Here is a 15,116-nt window from a genome sequence, read left to right as displayed (position 1 = left end):
AAATCGTGAATGCCCCACCCACGCAATACATAATTTGAATATAGAAGTGAGGCTAAATACCTGGACTTCAGGGCCATTACCATTAATCTAGTTCCCTCTTTTATTATTATGGGTTACGTCATAATAACCCAATTTTTAAATCCAATTAAAAAGTTACAAAGCAATATTTGCTTAATTCAAAATCAAGAGGTATTACAACAGCACTCCAAAACACCTCCATGCCCATAGTTTATACCTTTTCCATTACAATTTTTCCCTCCTTGCTAAGGATAACCAGCAATGCTGAGTCTGCTATTAGTCATAATCTTGCCTTTTATGGCAGACATTTTTGGGCTGTGTATCACAATTCCTCAGTCCGCTTCTAATTGCAATCACAGCTCTGTTGGACAGTTACCTGTAAGCTCAGTTAATGCTGACAATGCTGCACCTGAAGTGCTTGGCTTGCAATCTCAGCTTATCTGTTCCAAGAAATTTCCAAGACCACCACATGTAGGAAGGGGAGTTATCATCCCAGAGTACAACCCTCTCACAATGGTGAATGGGAGCTAATGGATACATTCTCCAACCTCCTGTTCATCAGACCTAATTCTGGAAGGCATCTGTCCAGTCCTCAGAGATCCTGGTGTAATACGACCTGTTGTCTTTATCAGTGGCCTGGAAAATACACACTTACATTGGTCTGCCTTTTTTTTTTTTTTTTTTTTCTCACTCTCCCCGCTTCCTAAGATCCCTTCTTTTATAAACAATTTGCCATAAGCCTTTGACTCATGTTCTGCTTTCAGGAAACCCTAAATGAAAAATTTTAAATAATTTTACCACTTATGAATGCAGTCACAACCGACACATTGACACCATTTTGAACTTCATAAAAATGGAACCACATCCTGTGAGTTCCGTTCTATCTTATGTCTTTAAATCAATATTATATTTGTGAAATTCATCAATGTTGTGAGTGTATTTTTTTAGATCAGGTGTGTCCAATCTTTTGGCTTCCCTGGGCCACATTGGAAGAAGATGAACGTCTTGGACCACACATAAAATACACTAACACTGGCCGGGTGCGATGGCTCACCCCTGTAATCCCAGCACTTTGGGAGACCGAGGCAGGCAGATCATGAGGTCAAGAGGTAGAGGCTATCCTGGCCAACATGGTGAAACCCCGTCTCTACAAAAAATGCAAAAATTAGCTGGGCATGGTGGCGTGTGCCTGTAGTCCCAGCTACTCAGGAGGCTGAGGCAAGAGAATCACTTGAACCCGGGAGGCAGAGGTTGCAATGATCTGAGATTGTGCCACTGTACTCTAGCCTGGCGACAGAGCGAGACTCCATTAAAAAAAAAAAAAAAACTAACACTAATGATAGCTGATAAGCTAAAAACATCACAACAAAATCTCATGTTTTAAGAAAATTTACAAATTTGTGTTGGGCTGCATTCAAAGCCATCCTGGGCCACAAGTGGCCCACAGGCCATAGATTGGACAAAGTCAGTTTCAATTATTCATTTTTTGGCTGTACAGTGGGGCATTGGAAAATTTTTCTCTCAGGAATCCAACTATCCCCCCAAAGAACCTTAATGATTATATTATCAGGTATTTCCTCAACAAAAATAACCAAATTATACCCTCCTACAGAGAAGCCTACATTCAACAAGTCTCAAGAAATTGCCTCCGGCTTGCAATCAGCTCCTTAATGATACACTTGTCAACATAAACAGCCAAACCAAAGATGACTACACTTTAGGCAAAACTCTAACATGAAAAACAAAAAGGAAAGCAACCCAACCCCAAATGGAGGTCATTATGACAACGTAGAGAGTAAAAATTTTACAAAATTCATTATTACTCAGAAAAATGAAGGAAGATATATCTACAAACAAGAACAAAATTTTATTTTAAAACAGCAATAGAAGGGAAAATCCAAATTATCTCTTAAAATTTAAAATGTGATGGTAAAAATAGAAAACTTAAAATTAAAGAAAACATTAGAAAGTGGAAGGAGAGAGGAATGAAGTGAGAGAATGGAGAGAAAGAGAGGTAGAGAGAAAGAGAGAGAGAAGAAAAGGAGGCCAAAGAAGAGAAAAACCAACCTAAAGAACTTATTTATGATGTCCAACAGGTGAAAAATGATTCAGTGAGGAGGGTATACAAATAAACAGATGAAATTATCAATGAAAGAATTCTAAAAATTATTCCAGAATTGAAGGATGCATGTTTTCAGATCAAGATGCTCCAGTGAAAAAGGAACTCACAGCAGGATATCCACCTGGAAAATGCAACCACTTTGGGAAAAGGGGAAATACTAAAAGTTTTCAGAGAAAAAAATATGTCACATGAAAAGACCAAGAATGAGAATGACTTTTAAGTTTTCAATATCAGCTGTAGATGTCAAAAACGATAAAAGAAAAATGGTTTCCAACAACCAACTAATAATCCAGACAAAGTGTAAATTAAATGTGAAAGTAGGCATTCCAATTGGCCATAGGAGTGGCTGCCTGAATCTAAATCTCTCCACACAATTTCCAAGAATGAGGAGGAGAAGGGGAGGAAGAGGCAAGAAAAGAAAAAGGAGCTCAAATCAAATGACACTTGACCCATATTTTCAGCATTACTAAGAGATCAAGAGTACTATAAACTTCAATTTCCCTTCATATAAAGACAAAAACAATTCCAGCAGATCTTCACTGATTGGGAAAGGTAGGGTAGAAAGCTTTAAACACTTGGTGCAAAAGAAAAAAATATCAGGAGACTTTTAAATAAAGCAAGACAAAATCACAAGTCCAACGTTAAATGCCAAAATAGTGAACACAGGTCTGGAACTGGAAAATTCACAGCAACAGCTACGGGGAAGGGGTTTAAAACTGAGTGAGTTGGAAATTGGCAACATTGAAGCATTGATTCTGGGGGAAAGGGAAAAAATAGAGAAGAGGAAATACCAGTCATAGACTGGCAATGAAGTGAAAGCAGGAAGCAAGTAGGAAAAATTAAGGAGCATGCAGAAATAAAAACTATCACAGTACATGTAGACCCTTCTTATTTCCCATCTACCACCACTCATTACCAACAAAATCATCTGTTAATGATATTTAACTTTATTACACTCACTGAAGAGAAAATGCTCGACCTAAAAAGCCAATCAACAAAATGCGTAAGAATAGAAGCAAAACAAATTAACCTTATACAAAGCTATTGTAAAAAAAAAAAAAAAAAAGATATTACATATCATAAAATATTTCCATCATAAACAACGACAAAGCAGAAGAAACTATAATATAACCTCAAGTCTTAATCAGATATCTTCAAATAAACATTTAGATATACGTATATAATTTCTAATAAAAAATGCAAAAAGTAAGCACAAAAATATACAAATAAAGAAATGCAATGAGTTGATAGATCTCAGGAAAGAAATTACACAGATAAAGCATCCCTAAAATGAAGAATAAATTATAAGGTATCCAAAGGAAAACAGATTTAAGTGACACATTACTAATGAATAAATGCAAGAAAGAAGCCAAGAAAATGAAAATAAAGAACTTTTAAAAGTCAGAGAGAAGGAGGTTGGAATCTAAGGTAGACAAATATTCAATATAGGTACACTTGGAATCCCTGAAGAAGAAAAACAAGACAATGAAACAGAGCTAATATTTAAACCAAGAATCCAAGAAAATCTAAATCTATACATTGAAAGGGCTTCCTCTATACCTGGAAAATTTTACTGAGGATGATCAAACTTGAGAAATAGCCTAGAAAATATCAGAATTTTTAAAATAGAAAGAACAAAAATCCACAAGCAGGCCCTCCAGACAAAAAAGAACAAATTAGGTATAAGAGTAAGACAAGTCAACCATAATTCTCAAGAGCAACTTAAAACCATACAGTGACATTTTCAAGAAACGTAAAGAAAGAAAAACCCAGAGATTTTGTATCTAAGCTGAAATTGAAATACCAAGACTATAATAAAATAGTCTTAAAAGTACAGAAACTTAGGAAATAATGAACCTATAAACCTTTGACAAGAAGTCTTCTAGAGGACGATCTTCATCCAACCAAGAAATAATATTAATAGTAGTAAAAAGAAAACATACTGGTAGTGAACTTTTAATATGTTTAACTAGAAATCTATGAATAAAACAAAATTGAGAGTATAGGTAAAAAAAAATAGCATGTAAAATCATATGTTCTGGCAAAGTAGAAATAATGTGTCTATAAAATATATAGAAAAAATATAAATATATATGAGTATATTTATATAAAATATAGAGTAAAGTAGAATATAATAAGTTGTTGTATAGTTAAAAGAGAAAGTCAAATGATGCCATTTAAAACTATCAAGAGATTAAATAAGAATGAAAAAAGCGAAATAAAATTTTTTTTTTGAGATAGGGTCTTGCTCTGCTGCCCAGGCTCACTGCAACTTCCTCCTCCCAAGCTCAAGCAATCCTCCCACCTCAGCCTTCTGAATAGCTGGGACCACAGGCCTGTGCCACCATGCCTGACTGATTTTTGTATTTTTAGTGGAGATGGGGTTTCACTGTCTTGCCTAGGCTGGTCTCGAACTCCTGGCCTCAAGCAATCCTCCTGTCTTGGCCTCCCAAAGTATTGGGATTACAGACTTGAGCCACTGTGTCCAGCAGGGAAAAATCTTTTTAATTTTGGGTTAGCCCAAGTGTTTTTAGACACCAATAAAAGCACAATCAAAAAAAATAAATAATTGATAAAATGGACTTCATAAACATTAAAACTTTAGCTCTGTGAAATATCCTGGTAGGAGAATAAAAAGACAAACAACAGACAGAAAATATTTACAAGTCACATATCTGAAAAAGAACTTTTATCTAGAATATATAAGAACAAGAACTCTCAAAACTTGACAATTTGAAACAAACCAATTAAAATATAGCCAAAAGACCTGAACAGACACTTCACCAAGAAGACACACAGACAGCAAGTAAAAACATGAAAAGATATTCAACATTATTAGTTACGAAGGAAGTGCAAATTGAAGCCAAGTACTGAGTAACTGGAACTCTCATATATTGCTGGTGGAAAGGCAAAATTGTTTGGCAAATTGTTTGAAAGTTGCTTGAAAAATTAAACATACATTTACCACATGACCTAACAAGCAACATCTAGGTATTTACCCTGAAGAAATGAAAAGTTATGTTCACACAAAGACTTATGTATAAATGTTTATAGGAGAATTATTCATAATCACTAGAAACTGGAAACAACCCAAATGTTTTTCAATGAGTACAAGAATCTTTAAAAATTGTAGATGGAATACTATTGGGCCACAAAAAAGAATAAAATCCTGTCATTCATGGCAACATGGATGGAACTTTAGGACTCTATGTTAAGTGAAATAAGCCAGGAACAGAAAGTTAAACACCACATGTTCTCACTCGTATGTGGAAACTAAAAAAAGTTTATCTCATAGAAATAAAAAGCTTAACAGAAGTTATTAGAGGCTGGAAAGTGTAGGGAGAACGGGGACAGGAAGAGATTTGGGAAAGGACACACATTTTCAGCTAAATAGGAGGAACAAGTTCTAGCGTTTTAGAGCACTGTAGGATGAGTATAGTTAGCAATACTATATATTTTCAAATAGCTAGAAGAAAGGATATTGAACGTTCCCAACACAGAGAAATGATAAATGTTTGAGATAAAAGCTATGCTAACTACCCTGATCTCATCACTATCCATTGTATGTATCAAAACATCACTATGTACCCCATAAATATGTACAATTATCATGTTAATTAAAATAAATAATTTAAAATTGAAGTCTATCTATATAATGGAATATAAAAAAGCAATAAACCATTGATACATACAAAAACATGAATAAAGTGCAAATGCATTATGTAAGTGAAATAAATCAATTTCAAAAGATTACATATTATATGATTCCATTTATGAGATGTTCTGTAAAAACCAAACAGTAGGACACAGTCACCTCCAGATAATAGTGTTATCAGAATCAACAGGTGACAGAGTTTATGGGCAAAAGGAAGGATTGACTGCAAAATGGACTTTTGAAAAAATGTTTTGAGGTGATAAAACTGTGTCCTGACTGTAGCGATGATTATATGAATCATCATGTGTTAAAAGTCACAGAACTTGGCCGGGCGCGGTGGCTCAAGCCTGTAATCCCAGCACTTTGGGAGGCCCAGACAGGTGGATCACAAGGTCAGGAGATGGAGACCATCCTGGCTAATACGGTGAAACCCCGTCTCTACTAAAGAATACAAAAAACTAGCCCGGCGAGGAGGCGGGCGCCTGTAGTCCCAGCTACTCGGGAGGCTGAGGCAGGAGAATGGCGTAAACCTGGGAGGTGGAGCTTGCAGTGAGCTGAGATCTGGCCACCGCACTCCAGCCTGGGCGACAGAGCCAGACTCCGTCTCAAAAAAAAAAAAAAAAAAAAAAGTCACAGAACTATACGTCAAAAAAGTTAAGTTGGTTGTAGACAACTTTAAAATATTTTATAGGAAATTTTTTGTAAATTAAAAGAACCTAAAAATACATAGTTAATTGCAATGCGTAAACCTAGATTGGACATTGTTGTTGTTGTTTCTTTTTAGCAAAATAGTAAAAAGCATTTTGGTGATAATTGTGAAAATTTGAATTGAACCTGACACGAGATTTTTATAGGTGTGTTAGGGTACAATGTTTTTGTAATAAATTATGATCACTTTGGTGAGATCTATGTTGACATAGTTTGGTGTAAATTTCACAATGTCTACTTATCTTCACATGGAAAAGCAAAAAAAAAGTGAATATACATGTATGTATGTAGTTGTGTGAAACCTAGGTAGATGCAGGTAACTATTTCAGTAATTTTTCAAATATTTGTGTTTCAACAATTTTATAGTAAAAAGTTTAAGAAAAACACATCACAAACAAGTCAAAAAAGTGTTCATTTTGAGAGTGTACAAAAGCTTAGTCATGTAACAAAAAATTACATTTTATAAATTTCTACTTATATAACATCTATGGAATGAAGCAATAATGATCTTCAGTGAAAAAAGAGGTGTGCTGGAAGCATGGGGACCAGGTTTACTTCATCTTTAGCAAGATGTGAATAAGAGGAAATACAGGGTGCATTGCCTGGTTTGGTCACATTCACTTCTAGGAATCTTCCTACTTAGCTGAGTTGACTTTCGTGGTTGAGTGGTATGATGAAGGCCCAAGTGAGGCAAACAGTATAAGGAGGAAGGAAATGTGTTAACCTATCATACTTTCAGTAAACACCAATGTTTCCAAGCTAATTGGGTTTTGTGTGCCAATGCATATACTTTCATTCAGCTCTTCATTCTGTGATATGCTTGCGACACCAATCTGTACTGTCAGTTCCCTTCTCAGCTGATGAATGGAGTGGAATGGAGTGGAATGGAATGGAATGGAAAGGAATGGAATGGAATGGAATAGAATGGAAAAGAAAGGAAAGGGGAGGGAAACAGAGAGGAGGGGGTGAGAAGGGAAAGAGGAAAAGAGAAAGGAGAGGAGAGAAAGGGAAAGGAGAAATGAAAGAAAAGAAAAAGAGTACAACTTCCTTGGGTGGTTTCACAGAAACTCAAGACACAGTTTAATCAGTTTAATTGAGTAAATACCTCTTTTTTTCAATGCTATAACTTTAAAACAGTTCTGAATTTTTCTTACCTGTGAAGTGGGCATATCCATAGCACCTACCTTGTCAGGTTGTTGTAAAGGTTATGATTTATACAAAGTGTTTACTAAAGTGCTTGGCATTTATATAAGATCTCCTCTTATATAACATCTCCACATAATCATATAGCATCTTCTATTAAACATTTAGGAGATGTTAGTTGAGCTGTTGTTATTAAGATTGCGGCAAAGAACTTGAGCTAGGGTAAGATAGGTCTAGCTTTATCAATAGATTCAATCATTCAGGTCTGAAGGAGTAAAAATGAAGCCTGACACTCCCAGAACCCATATTATAGCTCTATCAGCACTCGATGTGGTCTTCTGTCCACTAGACCTGTCAACTGGATATAATGAAAAAGAAAAGAACTGTAATTATAACAACCCTCATTTATCGGGCTCTTCTATCTGCCATGTACTCTTTCAAGGGCTTTACTTGTATTAAATTATTTAAAACTTATAGGTCTTATAAAATATAATGAAATCCTATTTGAAGGATTTTATAGATGAGGAAACAGGGGCAGACAGCTTAAGCAACTTGCCTAAAGTCATGGTCATAGTAAGTGGCATAGCCTGGGCCCCAGAGTTCATGTTGGTAACTAGAACTAGCCTCTCAAGTTCACAATGGTTTCAATTCCACCTTAAGTTCCTAGGTGTCAAGGGAGTGTGGAATGAGAATTTTCTAACTATTTCTTTGAAGGGACCATTTGTCTCTTGCAAAATTTCCTAACAATTGGCATCTCAAGTGCAGACCCAAGACATTTCCTGAAGTCCCAAGTGACAGGGCTCATGGGCTGCCAGCTTCATCAACAGCATCCCTGCAGATGCTAACTGTTTATACTTTGCCACAGCTTGGAGCTACTTATCAGTGGGGAGTGTGACTGGAAAGCTTCAAGGCAAATACAGTCACTAACACATAGTGCTTAAGAATGTAGATTCCAGGTCAAAGAAGCACAAATCTCCAGATCTGCCATTTGATAGACATGGCAAGTATTTAACCCTTTTAACATCAATGTTTTTATCTGTGAAGTGGGGGTAAGAAAGACAGCTACATGATAAGACTGCTCTAAATGTGATAATCATAATGACAATAATAATTAAATAATGCACATAAAATGCTTACCACCAGTCTGAAACTGCTCAATAAGGACTATTATTTTCATGACTAGGGTTTTTATCTCCCTTCAACAAACTAAGCATCAAAGGAACACGCCTCAAAATAATGATAAGACCCATCTATGACAAACCCACAGCCAATATCATACTGAACAGAAAAAAGCTTCAAGAATTCCTCTTGAGAACTGGGACAAGACATGGATGCCCACTCTCACTATTCCTATTCAACACAATACTGACAGTTCTAGCCAGAGTAATCAGGCAAGAGAAACAAATAAAAGGCCTCTACATAGGAAAAGAAGAAGCCAAACTACCTCCCTTCACAGAAAATATGATTTTATACCTAGAAAACCCTAAAGACCAACCCAAAGAGCTCCTGGACCGAATAAACAACTTCAGTAATATTTCAAGATGTACAAAAATCAGTAGAATTTCTACACACCAATAATGTTCAAGTTGAGAGCCAAAACAAGAATGCAATCCCATTTACAATGCCACACACAAAAAATGAAACTACCTAGGAATACACCTAACAAAGGAGGTAAAAGATCTCTACGAAGAGAACTGCAAAAGCATTACTGAAAGAAATAATAGATGACATAAACAAATGGAAAAACATGCTATACTCCTGGATTGGAAGACTCAATATCATTAAAATGGCATACCACCCAAAGCAATCTACAGATTCAATGCTACTCTATCAAACTATCGACATCATTTTTCATGGAATTAGAAAAAACTATTTTAAAATTCGCATAGAACCAAAAAAGAGCCCAAATAGCCTAAGCCATCCTAAGCAAAAAGAACAAAGCTGGAGGCATCACATTATCCAACTTCCACTATACTATCAGGCCACAGTAACCAAAACAGCATGGTACTGGTACAAAAACAGACACATAGGCCAAAGCAACAGAAGAAAGAACCCAGAAATAAAGATGTACAACTACAGGCACCTGAAATTCAACAAAGTCAACAAAAATAAGCAATGAGAAAGAACTATTCCATAAATGGTGCTGGGATAACTGGCTAGCCATATGCTGAAGACTAAAACTGGACCCCTGCCTTTCACCATGTACAAAAATTAACTCAAGATGGATTGAAGATTTAAATGTAAGACTTCAAACTCTAAGAATCCTGGAAGAAAACCTAGGAAACACCATTCTGGACATCAACTTTAGGAAAGGATATATGACTAAGTTCTCAAAAGCAATGGCAACAAAAACAAAAACTGGTAAGTGAGACCTAATGAAAAACTAAAGAGCTTCTGCACAGCAAAAGGAACTCAGTAAAATAATAGACAACCTACACAACGGGAGAAAATATTTACAAACTCTCACAAAGGTCTAATATACAGAATCTATAAGGAACTTAATTCAACCAACAAAAAACAAACCTATTAAAAAGTGGGCAGAAGACATGAACAGACACTTCTCAAAAGAAGACATACAAGCAGCCAGCAAACATGTGAATAAATGCTCCACATCACTAATTATCAGGAAAATGCAAATGAAAATCAGAGTGAGATACCATCTACACTATGGCTATTACTAAAAAGTCAGAAAATAACAAATGCTGGCAAGGCTGCAGGGGGAAAAAGGGAACACTTACACACTGTCTGTGGGAATGAAAATTAGTTCAGCCACCATGGAAAGCAGTTTAGGGATTTCTCAAAGAACTTAAAAGAGAACTGCCATTGACCTTGCATTCCCATTACTGGGTATATATCTGATATGGTTTGGCTTTTTTGCCCCCACCAAAATCTCATCTTGAATTGCAGTTTCCATAATCCCCAAGTGTCATGGGAGGGACCAAGTGGGAGGTAATTGAATCATGGGGGCAGTTTCCCCTATGCTATTCTCAAGATAGTAAGTTCTCATGCAATCTGATGGTTTTATACAGGGCTTCCCTCTTCGCTAGGTTCTCATACTTCTCCTTCCTGCCATCATGTAAAGAAGGACGTGTTTGCTTCCCTTTCTGCCATGACTGTGTCCTAAGGCCTCCCCAGCCACGCTGAACTGTGAGTCAATTAAACCTCTTTCCTTTATAAATTACCCAGTCTTGGGTATGCCTTTATTAGCAGCATGAGAATGGACTCATGCAATATCCAAAAGAAAATAAGTTGTTCTACCAAAAAGACACTCATGTTCATCACAGAGCTATTCACAATAGCAAAGATATGGAATCAATCCAGGTGCCCATCAATGGTGGATTGGATTAAAAAAAAAAAGTGGTACATATATGCCATGGAATACTAAGCAGCCATAACAGAGAGTAAAATCACATCCTTCACAGCCACATGAACGTAGTTGGAGGCCATTATCCTAAGTGAATTAATGCAGGAACAGAAAATCAAATACTGTATGTTCGCACTTATAAGTGGGAACCAACCACTGGGTACCCATAGACATAAAGATGGCAACAACAGACACTGGAAACTACTAGAGGAGGGCAGTGGGGGAGCATGGGTTGAAAAACTCTTGGGTACTATGCTCACTACCTGGGTGATGGGATCCATCATACCCCAAACCTTAGCATCATGCAGTATGCCTATGTAACAAACCTGCACATATACATCCTGAATCTAAAATAAAAGTTGAAATTATAAAAAAAATTGTATCTCCTTTTAGTTTCTTGCTATAACTATCTTTCTATTCCACTTAACCTTATTTTAAGTGTGTTGCATGACATTGGGTTTAATATGATAAATTGCCTCAATTCAGTCCTTTTTACAAGTTAAATAGGATTCAAGTAATTTAAAATTAGGTAGGTTCGTTCCTGGTGATAGAAAAATATTATGTTTTCAGCAATGGGTAATGTGTTATTATAAGTATGTATTAGAGGGGAGATGTGCAAAAGATAAAGAAAAAAGAAAACCCAATAACTCAGTCCTACCTTGCCATATAGAAACAAAAATGGTTGCTCAACAGCTGCAGGAACCTCAGCAACAAAATTCAAATATCTCTGTCAATGGCAAGACTTAGTTTCCCTCTCCATCTCTACTTTTTGTGTGTTCATCCTTTCTTCTCGTACTACTTTCAGCAGCATCCTCATTTTCTACCTCATGTCATTTACTCACCTAAGCTTCTGTTCATTTATAGTTTCTATCATCCTCTACTTTTGTCTTACATATGGTCATCATAGTCTGACTCTGACCATTTCTGCTGACTTTAGCTTTAGCTTCCACTGCTAACTGATATCTATCTTGATGTTCTACTTCAAACTGCTGATATAGAGATGCTGATTGACCTAGATCCTCTTTTCATACCGGAACATGTCAATCATAGGCCACTAACCAGTCTATGCATTGACTGCACTGGTTAATTTCCCACCTTTGGTCTAATTAGTTGTGTTGCAATAGGTGGCATCATATGGTACAAATAATTGAGCCTACTGCTATCCCTTCAGCAAGATCTCTGATGTAGCAATTGTTAATACCTCATAGGTCCCAGTGAGTATGACAAGGTACTATGCCCTTATGGACTTCAGATTTTAGAATCGTAGGAATGGTCCAGGGTATGGAGGCATTCACACTACAATAAAACTGCTCTTTAAACCCATTGTCAAGGCTACTTTTAATGAATAATTTTTACTTTGTTTCTGTTAGAAAGACTGATGCATCCACTCTTTCTGACAAATTTCTTGACTCATAATGTTAAGAATATCCCCATATTTGCATAGAGTTTTACATTGTCAAAATTATTTTCAGCAGCATATGAAAGAAAAGCCAACTTAACAAAGGCTTAAACACAAAAGGCATTATTCTGTCATATAAAGAAAGTATGAAGGCTGGCAGCCCAATGCAGACTTAGCGGATCCACAAATTCATCAGTGTTTTACCTTGTACAGTTTTTCATTCCAATATCCCTACAGTGAGGAGCCTCATCTCCACCATCCAAAATAGCATCTAGAGTGTTCAGCCCATTACACCCAATTCCAGTAAGCAGGACTGATGAGAAAAAAAAATGAAGAATCTGAATCCTTCCTTTTAAAAGTATAATACAATACTGCCTCTTACTGCTTATTTGCCAGACTTTGAGACATAGCTGCACAAGGATGCGAGAGATGCTGGGAAATATAACCATTTAGCTGAGTCAATAGGCCCTTAAAGTGAATTTGCAGTTTTATGATGGAGAAGGAGAAGAACAATGGATTTCTTGAGGTAATTAGCGGTCTTTGTGATACTCTGCGCTTTTGGTTATTCAAATCCTTCCATGTGCATTCCTCTTCTACCAAAAGAACACGCTTCCTCTCCAGCAGACATGAACCAAAATCGTACCCAGTTACTGCATTTAGCTCAAAGTCCAGGATCTCAGCGTGATGTACAGTTCTCTCCGTCAGGTCAAAATATTGACCGCCATAATCTGGTGATCTGAATACCAAGAAAATCCTGCCTGAGGCACACTTGCTACACTCTGGCAGGAAAGGAACAGCACAACAGCAATAAAGCCTCCCAGATGGAAATGGGAAGAATGACCAACACAGCACACTCACTGGCTGAAGCAATGATAAAATCCATCTGGATTTTATAATTCAATAGAGTTGAAAGATGCCCAGCCCCAGCAGTGAGGTTGGTTCCTTGGTTTACCCTTCTTGTAGACTCTGCTTCTGCCTTCTGGGAAAGCACTCTTAGCCATTCTCTGTGACCCTTTGGTCTTTTCTCCTGGAGGACTTCTCTATGTCCACTATCAGCTATGGACATAGTGAATTAGGTTCTGGAGTGAATGACCTACTGGGGACCTGCACAGTTTTCACAGCTCCCTTCCAACTGAGACCCAAAGCCCACTCAAAAGGTTTAATTGTCCCAGGGCACTGTAGACCAAGTTTGGGGTCTCTTTGCCAATGTCATTCTTCAAATCTTAGTAGGCTTCTATTTGTTTCCAGTTAGTTCCACATACAAGTAACCAAGATCTTGTGTGTACTAAGTTTTTCAGCCCGGCAACTCTCATTTTTATTTGCTATCTTCTCTTCATTATCTATTGCCCTCTCTCTCAAATGAGTGGGAGCCACTAAGACACTATTTGATAAAACAGGCTTGGATGGGAAAATAAGAACCCTAAGCTAATACTTTCAGTCTAGCTCCCATTGTCTGCAGAGAGCGCTTGCTTGCCTGCTTGCTTGCTTGCTTGCTTGCTTGCTTGCTTGCTTGCTTGCTATAGCTCTTGCAGGCACTGTGTTATCTCCTACCAAGGAGGGCTACGCAGCTTCCATCACCTACAAGTGCTCTGATTTGAGCTACGGAAAAAGAAGACTTTTTCAAAATTTCAGCACCTCAAATCACAGGACACATAGGCAATTTATGCCACAGGATACTCTCAGAGAGAGCCTCTGTAGAAACCAATGTGTTTCCTGTCTGGCATACTGTAGTCCGAGCTCCTCTCTCACTCCTACAGGACTTTGCTAAAAATGGCAAAAGGTACACAACACCCACCAACATTCTGATGTTTTCCTACCATTTCCTTCCCTTTTGCTTTCACTCTAATTCATATGTGGTTTGACTTCCACAGGATAAAAAGTGACCATGTGACCAGATATTTTCCTGTGCCATATTAAGAGTTATTCGTTGTCCAGCCTTTGCTATCTGAGCACCCACTACCTAAATGCCTCCTCACAACTAGGCCGGGGCACATGCTGTTGAGTTCTGTTATTGCACCCCACCTCCAGATGCCAAATTCTGTATTTGTTAGGATTCAGTTTGTGTATAAATAAAACATCTCAACATAACAGAGTCTAAACAACATAGGGTTTGTTTTTCTCTCACATAAAATAAAATTCGGCCAAGCGCAGTAGATCATGCCTGTAATCCCAGCACTTCGGAATAATGAGGCAGGTGGATCACCTGAGGTCAAGAGTTCAAGACCAGCCTGGTCAACATAGTGAAACCCCATCTCTACTAAAAAATACAAAAACATTAGTCAGGCATGGTGGTTGGAGCCTATAATCCCAGCTACCTGGGAGGATCAGGCATGAGAATTGCTTGAACCTGGGAGGCGGAGGTTGCAGTGAGCCGAAATCATGCCACTGCACTCCTTCCTGGGCTACAAGAGTGAAACTCGAAAGAAAGAGGGAAGGAGGGAAGGAAGGAAGGAAGGAAGGAAGGAAGGAAGGAAGGAAGGAAGGAAGGAAGGAAGGAAGGAAGGAAGGAAGGAAAGAAAGAATTAATTCTGGGGGCAAATATGCTAGGAATCCCCCCAGAGCAAAGAATAAGCATGCTTACTGTCCAGTCTATGAAAAATAATATCCCTCTGCAGTGCAAGGCTGGGCTTTCTGATTTGCCAATTATAAAATACTTTGGTTCCTAAATTTTGGGTTCATCTCATGTAATACAATTCATTGCTTGTAT

This window comes from Rhinopithecus roxellana, chromosome 6, assembly GCF_007565055.1.
Source record: "Rhinopithecus roxellana isolate Shanxi Qingling chromosome 6, ASM756505v1, whole genome shotgun sequence".
NCBI lineage: Eukaryota > Metazoa > Chordata > Mammalia > Primates > Cercopithecidae > Rhinopithecus > Rhinopithecus roxellana.
Note: the sequence above shows the minus strand (reverse complement) of the source record.